Raw genomic sequence first — 9562 nt, forward strand, 5'->3', positions numbered from 1 at the left:
TGCCGTTGGGTGGCTGCTAGAACTTCAAACTTATCAGTTTAAATGACAGTGAAACAATAGCCCCGGGCAAAGAAGACTTAATGGCACAACAATATCTTTTAACAAGCACGTTTATTGTGATTTCTTCAATTTATTTTATTTTTACTAAGGGAAACAACAAAATAGTAATCAGTTTTATATTTTAGCGTTCAAGTTTTTGTTCCACAAATGTCCGGCGTAAGGAAATGATGTATACAGATAGCCGGCTACATTTCTAAGTTAACTCGTAAGTCTCATAAGTTTCTGACGTAAGAATAAGTTAAGTAATTAATGATTTTAAAGCTAACTGCTTTTAGTATCTGTTTGTGTCTTTACTGAAGTCATTCTCTGGCGACGGCTGAACTGTGTAAAAGAGCATAGGGGTACGTAGGTAATAACCTAGTTGATTATGCCTTTGAAACGATACTATTTAATGTTTTCCAACATCACTTTCCTTACTTATATTCTTTTCAGAAACTTTGAACAAGTTGAGTTATGTTAGAATAGTGGTCGGCCTTAATTTACTTCGAAAGTCCCGCGTATCACAAATAATTTCCCTCTCATGTTGATGTTGATGGAAGAAATCTTAAGTCGCTTTAGTATTACGCCATGAAGTCGCAATCCATATGAACGATAAGGAAAACTGAACGCAATTAGGTTTAATCGAGTGTAATCTTTTGTTAGTCAAACTCCAATCCCTTAAAATGATAATTTTTCATAGAAAATTAAAAAAACCGGCTTAATCTTGATAAATCAATGATGATACTTGTAAACTTAAGCAAGCAAAGATGCTAATACAGTAAACGAAAAAAAGAATGGCGAAGTTTTTCTACTAAATGTTCCTGAAGTTTTTCTACTAAGTGAACTTTCAACCTTTTGGAATCACTTAACAAACTGTTACTGGGCGGGAAATCCCAAAGAAGAAATCGCACTCAATAACTCTCAAAAGACACTTTGGATGAAATATTTCCCCATTGAAATTGTAGGAAGAAAACATATTATTCGCCCTAAAATCCCCCAAAGGATATACCTTTAAAAGTTATGGTTTCGCCGACTTGATTTTACAACACAGAGCGGTCAGTTTTGTCTCCGTTTTGGAGACCAAACTGAAAAGGCGAAACTCGCGGTTTATCAAAAATTGATAAAACTAAAAAGGACTGCAGAACAGTACAAAATCTGAAATCTATTATTATCATGTCTTCATATTTCATTGCAGAAAGAAATCTCAGAAAATGTTGCACAAATGGACAGTAATTCTATTTTTCTGCACAGTGTGTATCCAGGTTTGTCACTATATTTTTTACATCATTTCTTGAAGATTACTTTTAAGTTATTTTCAAGATTCTGTCTTTTTTCTGTTAAAAAAATATTTTAACTGAAAACTTTATTGCATTTTTAATTTAGAGTAAGTTACTCGCCAAATTTCCGAATAAATTGTGGTGTTAAAAGATCTGGACAAGCTTTTGCTAGTTACCGAATAGGATTTTTAAAGAACGAGATGTCTGCAACTTAGGTCACCTTCTATGATTCATTCAAAATCGTTGGTCTTAGGTTTCATGTTACTTCCAATCGTCTCCTTACTTGCTTTAATGATACATATTGAAGATATACGTTCAAGCACTTTTCTTCCGATTTCAGCTAAAATAAAAAAGTAAACCATAAATATTGGGTTTTATCGCGAGACACTAACTTGGGGAACTCAAGTAAGGGCGCCTAGATTTTTTTCAGGACGCATATTTTTTTTTATTCGGCTTAAACGTCTCCAAAATGCCTAAACGAAAAAACAGCCAACTTTGTTAAATTTGCGTCTACGAAATCAATTCCCGATTCCCTCTATGGCGCGCACCTGCAGGGAATCATGGTAGTTGTATTCATCGTTGCTAAGTCTCGCGTATAGTTTGATGAATACAACTACCGTGATTCTTAAACTAAGAAAATGTTCTCAGTTCAAGGAATTTAAGTATCTGAGCGTACTAATTAGAAGATGAGTTGAGTGCAAACTGTAAGGTCGCTAGCTTATTAAAATTAGGAGGACTTATAAGAAAAAAACAAAACAAAAATCCATTCATGCATTGCTGATTAAAATACGGTGGGAGGCGCTTAATGTTGGAATGGGGGCGCTAAAACGAATATTAAAGGTATATCCATATATGCTTTTTTGCAGGCAACACTGCTCAAAGGAGCCATAACTGGGAACACCAAAGCTGCTACTCTGATGGGGTCAGTCAAAACCACTAAGGAAGACGCAGGCTCCAACATTATACAGTCGGATATTATGACGATTAATTCTCATCGGAAAGTGCCGCAACGCCACAGACCGATGAAAAAAGCAGGGAAGCAGAAACCATCTTCGGGCTGATTGGAGTGTAACGCGACTAAGGTCTTCCTTCTCGTTGGTCAACCATACAAAAGATATAAGTCATTTGTATTATGAATAAATGATGAGTATATTGAATAAAAGTAAAACGATGGTAAAAGTTTGAAATTAGATAATAACCTTGCATTTGCACTTGCTCAAGACTTACGACGAGAAACAATGGTATCATTCTTTTAATTTCTTTTAACTTCCACCCTTTCTAAAACGAGCGATTTTAACGCTGACAGTAGATCAACAATTGAAATGAATAAAACGATCTTCGCAGTGTGTAAGCAATTTAAGCAATTGCATTTTATAGCCTGAAAAAAAATTCAGGCTATAGAATTCAATTGATTAAATTGCTTACTCACTGTGAGGATCATTTCATTCTTTTTGTCATTTATCCACAGTTCACATATATGTCTTTCAAGTGAACCTACACTTTTACGACCAGTTGACGTTGAATTGTTTGAAATAATGCCTAAATTTCAAATTTTACAGAGAGAGAAATGAATTTATCATGGGTTACGTAACCAAGTCTCGGGGGTGTTATGTGGCATTCTGTACAATGCCTCATTAGCGGGGTGTTGGGTATATATATTGCGTTGTCTTCATTTGTATTCATTCGAGTCTTACGACCGCGTCAGTTCGCCCTCTAAATTAAATACCCAATGATTAAGTTTGATTAGCATTTTCGAGTATTGGATTATCATGTTATTATATTTATATTGTACTAGCAGATGTTCCGATTTTTGTAAACTTTATGGTTGTTATTAGTTCTCGTTATTTTCGCCATGTATTGTTTGCGAAATTTATGTATTTGTGATTGTAAGACATAATAAAGAGGGTCGCACACGGTTCGTGTTGACACACCCCTAAAAGTGGTTGCCTATTACATGATAAATGTTTTATATTCGGTTGAGCGGGGAGCGAATTAGAATATAAATGGCATTAAATAGCAACAAAAAGTGGAAAAGATTATTGCCTTTAAAATTCCTGCGTGCCGCCATTTGGGATTTTATGACGTGTAGTGGTTGCCCATTTTTTCACACAATAGATCGTCTGCTTTCTTACAATAGCGACAACCATTACACATCGCAAAATCCAAAATGGCGGCGCGCGGGAAATTTTAAAGGGAAAATCTTTTCTTTTTTGTTGCTATTAAATGTTATTCTCCCTTGTCCTGTAAAATTTGGAATTTAGGCACTATTTCAAACAATTCAAAGTCAACTTGTCGTAAGAGTGGAGCTTCCTTTCATATATTCACTTTGTCAGATCACCAATTGCTGACCAGATGGATCAACATTATTATTATGGCTTCAAACTCCAATAGTTTATTACATACGGCATCTGGTGTGTGCAAGCGATATGTCAATAACACCGAGCCGTTGTGTCATGCTCAACACATGATCATCGGGATATGAGATAAAAGCTGTATTTCATGAAATTATTTCGTGTAGTTTTACACAATGTAGCAGATAAAACCGTTAAGAATGAAACTTCGGCTTTATATTTGCCAAAACATTTTGCCACTGACGTCCAAATTAGACTGGAAAAATGACCAAAACTGGCAACTTAATCGATGTTGAAATTATAAAAAATGCAATAATGGGAGAATGATGGTTTATTAACTTTCTTTATATTGGTGCGCCGTATATTGCTTATGTAAATGTTTTTTTTTTTTACTTAGACGTCTAAAATTTATTCCGTCTGTTATAAAAGAAGGGAACAAAATTTGAAGCCACGGAAAGGTGAGTTTAACTAAGATTTTTCTTAAAACGCAAAGAAATACACAAATTCTAAGAGGGAAAATTAATAAACTCAAAGCAGAAGTTTATTTGTCAAAGCTTGAAAAACTGCTTGTTATTACAAGAGTTTAGAAAGACCATGATTTTCCCATGAACATTCAATTGGTCGAAACTATACATGATACTTACACAGCCCGTGGTTTTGGATCGAAAGCTATTTTTTCACTATGATCGTTACCTGCAAGTTTATATGTAACTTTGAGGACACATTTTTTTAAATTGACATGCAGACTGCATGAACTTAGAGTGTTTCAGATAGCTTTCTATTTACATGGCGTTTACACTTTTCATTTCAGAAATTTACATACCATTTACAGGTCTTCGCAGAGCAATAAATCTCTCATTTTCATGTAATAACACGGTTATTTACGAGAAGGTATTTGCATGTCCCTTACCAGAAAATAAGTACAAATGATGGAATCGTATTTTTCGCTAGGTACTTTAAAGTCGCAGCCTTACCATGAGATTCAAACTCTTTTTACTTAAAAAGTGTTGAAGAAAAAGTGGCAGAACGTCGCGAATTTTCTCAAAGTTATTAAATTAAAGAACATTTCGCCTTCACCGGCGTTGTTAAAGAGTGTTCAACCGAAATTCGGCATTTGTTCTAGCTTCAATTTCTGTTTCATAAAGATTTAGATTTTCATGAATAGCTTTTATTTTTTAAAATCTTTTTTTATTTTTGCATCCTTACATTTTTTTCTTTTAAACATGTTCTAACATCTCTGAAGACCTTTTAAATCCAACATGGCGTACCCAAGATGACCGATTTTTAGAAATGTGTCATGTCGTTTGGCCTGATGTGGACCGTAATTGCTACCGAAATAAGCATGTTTGGATGCTTTACACAGTATACGTTTGATTACTATTACTAGAATACATTAATGAAACAAACAAACAAACGAAAAAAAAAACAGCCTAATAGGAACAAGTAAGACGGGAAAACTAAAAATAGGTAGCTTTTTCGCTGTTAAAATAAAAAAAAAATTGCATGATGAAACAGGGGGAGTTAATTAACTTTCTTTATATTCGTACGCCATATATTTTTTTTAGTTATCTAAATAATTTATTACATATTTCGTAACGCTTTGGGCTAACATACATGTATATATTAATGTTTTTAAATTACTTTTAACACTCCCGTGTCTTAATTTTGCCCATATATGAAATATTTCAATCGCTTTCGAAAGTTTAAATGACCTCAGAGAGATCAAAATGCTTTATTTATCATCAGGTTTTTATCCTAAAAAGCTTTTCGAATAAACTGCTTATTAGATCCTCAAGGAAAAAAAGGAGACTGAAATTGTTCTTAAAATTTACATGTTGTTTAGACAGACCACAATTTTCTTAATGAACATGTTATATTTACATGTCCTTTTTTGAGATTAAAACATGTTAATAACGCAACCATTAGTTTTAGGCCACCTTCTCTATTGTAAAAACTTCTACTATATGCAATTTTGAAGTATAATTAACAATTATTCTTTGAAATCGAGGTGAATAGTGGTAGAATATTCACTGAGCCGCGGAGCGGCGAGGTGAATATTCTGCCGCTATTCACCGAGATTTCAAAGAATAATTGTTTTAGTATATACACACTCAGTGATCTCAACAACAAGCGATCTCAAAGTTTTCAGAAGGAAACCATTTAAAGTCGATTTAATTGACCTCTCAATTCATGCGTGGAAAACGTACATATAAGCGGCACTAACCGACATGCGCGAAACAGTTTACAGAATCTTCAAACATGGCAAATCTAGTTAATCTTCGATAAAATCCTCGTCACAATCTAGCAAAATGGTCCTTTAACACCACTCAAACCTGCAATCTGATCAAAAACCTGCTTGCAAAACATTTTGACCGTTGAATCAAAGCTTTTGAAGTTCACTTGAATTGAAAATTGAAAGAGCAGTTGGCGAAGGATCCACCTGAAAGTTTGGATTATAAGCTTACTGAATGTCTGCAGAACTGTGGTGAAAACTGGATGTTTTCTTGCACAAAGACTTTTTCCTGAATATTTGTGGAGGATCTTGGTTGAATAACACTTGATGTTGCTGCCGATAAATCTGCGGTATTCATTCATTTCTGCCGATGCCGGGCGAAGAGCGACTTGACGGTAAGCAATTGTTTATCGTTTTAGTACTCGAGTTGTGTGGACATTGTGCTGCAAATTGCGAAATATGTAGTCTTCTCTTACTTTAAAAACCATCAGGCCAAATTTCTTAGCCTTTTTTTGTCTTTTCTGGTTCAGCATCTTCTTGTATTCTTAGTATTTGCGATTCAGAAACGCCGGCGAAACGCGAGTTTACGCCGGCCATTTTGTTTCAGTTTGGATCAAGCATTATTCACTCCGTAGGGAGTGAATAATGCTCATTAGCCCGAGATAGCGAACCAATCAGATTGCTTGAAACACCAAGATCACTGAGTGTGTATATACTAATTTGACATATTTACAGGGTTTTGGATAGCGCTCTATTTGTCATGTTATTGAAATTAATCAGTGCTTTGTTACACAAATTGTCATGATAAATGCCATCTTAACTTTTTTAAAATTTAAGATGGCTCTGAAACCTGTTGCCAATTTTTATTTAGGCTTTGCAAAAGTTGAAAAATGGGGGTAACCGAGCACACATTTTCTTGATATATGGGCTACCTTTAGTTAAATTTTCGAAAATTTAAGGTGGCTCTGAATACTCTTCGCATTTTTTCAATTAAAAAAATAGGGGTCACCGAGCTCGTTTTTAATTTTATAAGTACTTATAGCTAAAGTTAAGAGTGTTTTGCCAGTTTATGTACTCTTGCTATGGTAGCCTATTATTTCAAGAACATGGCCTACCTACACTTGTTCACCAAACTGATTGGATATTTATATTTATTTATTTCTTGTAGCGTCAACTTAACCAAGAGAATGTGACAATAAACATGTCTTCGTTAAAGTCCTATTCTGGGACCAACCATTTCAACCAAACCAGGTTTTGGTTGAATTGCTTCAAGTGTCAAAAAAAAAAATAATTTCCAACCGTGCTTGGTTAGAACTGTCGATAAGAGTTCGGGCCGTGTTTTATTTTCAATTAAATTTGAAGTGGTTAAATTTGTCGTGTTCTTTTAGAAGAAGAAAGGGCAAAACTTGCGACCTGCATTTTTTAAACCTCAATCCTGGCCAAAAGCACATAGCTTTTTGGCATTGTGTTATTGGACAAGTCATTTTACTCTACACGATCAGCTAGATTTGCGGCCAATCCGATTTTGGATTCCAGGAAATCAGAAATCAGGACAATCTGTAAAACTAGTTTTGATTTAAGTTTCCAGAAATCAAACGGGATTTTCATGTCTGAAATTCCGACTGAAAACGGAAAATGAATAATTGAGCAACAACGAATTCTAAAACCAGACGATATGAAAGTGAAACCAGGAACAAAATCATTTAAAAATTTAAGTAGCTTTTGCAATATTACCAAATTTCTATGTAGTAATGCAAATAAAGCTTGTTGTTGACTGATTGAAATCAGGAAATCCTCTTCAAACCAGTATAAATTATATAAATTAACGCAGTGTCAATAAATTGGTGAGGCAACCTCATAAAATACTATATGAGGGATATCATCTGAAATTCCCCGTTTTGACTCCATTACGGGACATGTTTAGACCAATCACGCGCGTGAGAGATATTTGATTGATCGAAACCTGCGCGCTGTGGACTGGCAAATGATCCTGGGCAAGTAGCAATATAGCTAGTCGCCTAATGCTTCAGAAACTGGATCCCGGGGGGCCGGTTGTGGGGGATGGGAGGAAGACTCCCGTTTGTGGGAGGCAGGAATGCTCGTCTTTCTAAGGAGTGTAAATTAAGGATTTTGGTCTGACTGAGGTCTGAGGGTGTTCAAGGTACTGTCAAGGTCCCGTTTAGGGTTGCATACGAAGTACTTAAAACAGCGTCATTCTGTGTTGACTGTCTAGGACCAGGGTTGAAAACTGGGTTTTTAGTGGTATGAAAAGAGAAGCTTGAGACACGCTCAGTTAAAATTTTTTATGGGTTTAATTCAAATTTTTCTGACTAGCATCCTCGTTTTTTTCATATGAGTGTCCCAAAGAAAATTGGAGTTATCCTAACCTCCGCAACGATGAACAACCTGGCTTTTCATTTCCTGGCATAGCATTAGAATATAATTTACATCCTCCATGTGGGCTACGCTGGTGATAGCTATTAGTCTTCAACTTATTTGCTTTCAATGATTTCAATGGAAAATCCATTTCTAATTGTAATGGCCGGACAAAGTGATTTGTAGAACAACAAAAGCCCACTGTGAAACGAACTTACTTCAGAGATTTGGCTTTTTTGATTAAAGACTTTCTTGAATCACGTACAAAGCAAAAGTCTAGATAATATAAATATTAATTAACAGGTTATATGACAGAAATGATCATTCCCAGCGAGCTAAAGAATATTATAACAAATTTTTACCCAAATTTTAAAAACAAAAATCGATATTCTGTTGAAGGGAGAGAGCCAATTCTTACTCGTGGGAACGCACAGCACTCAACGGCACCGGGATAAATCATAATTAATACCATTTATCACGGAGGCTTCAAACAGGTCTGTTTTTTAAAACAAATTTTCTTATCCTTATTAATGGAGTTAATTTACAACGAACATCAGATATATCTTAAAGAGGCACGATTTTTTTTTGTCATATCTCGATATTTCACTGAATTAGTAATTAATTCGAATTTATCAAAAGCTTACTTCGGACCTCTTCCGGCACGATTATAAAAAATAAAATGCCAAGCTGTCAATATTCCATTACGTTTGTATTCAACGGCCAGCTCATGCATCTGCTCCATTCGACCATGTTTCTCACGATGTTAAAGAATACGAACAGTTCCTGGCTTTTTCGTGCGGGTAATGACTTTCCAGTGAAATGAGATGGTTCTTGAAAGTGTCAAATCCTACAAAAGAGGTTGATGGGATTAAAGCAATTTCAATTAGCGCTCATTCAGTTATCCACTCATGCAAGTCATGCACATTTTGTAGTGATTGAAGACATTTGTAGAAGGACCATTTTGAGGAATTATTGCGTTGCGGAAGCATTACTGTCATTTTTCTGCTAAATGTAACAAAAGCAGCCGTTAATGGCTCTGTTTTTAAAATTTTCGTGAGAGTGAAAATATTAAGTGAATTTTCATTCATGAAGTTATGCGATTTTAGCGGTTAATGTCACGACTTCTCTTCCTTTGATTTTTTTAATATTATTGTAGATTTTTTTAATACTATTGTGAATTATTCTGAAATATATAAAAGCTTTCAAAATACTAAAGGACAACGTATCCTCTTTCTAGCTAGGGATGGATGAAATTATACAACGCACCTCTTGAGTGAGGATGATAA

General features: G+C 35.0%; 1 long non-coding RNA gene across 1 annotated transcript; it reads left to right on the forward strand.

Moving 5' to 3' along the window:
- Positions 1-358: 358 nt before the first annotated feature.
- On the forward strand, positions 359-2500 carry LOC144650466 (uncharacterized). The gene is made up of 3 exons (XR_013570115.1): positions 359-401; positions 1235-1301; positions 2183-2500. It is a non-coding gene; the product is annotated as an uncharacterized LOC144650466 (long non-coding RNA).
- Positions 2501-9562: the final 7062 nt, after the last annotated feature.

This window comes from Oculina patagonica, chromosome 4 (genome assembly GCF_052425735.1).
Source record: "Oculina patagonica isolate OP01 chromosome 4, crgOcupat, whole genome shotgun sequence".
Taxonomy (NCBI): domain Eukaryota; kingdom Metazoa; phylum Cnidaria; class Anthozoa; order Scleractinia; family Oculinidae; genus Oculina; species Oculina patagonica.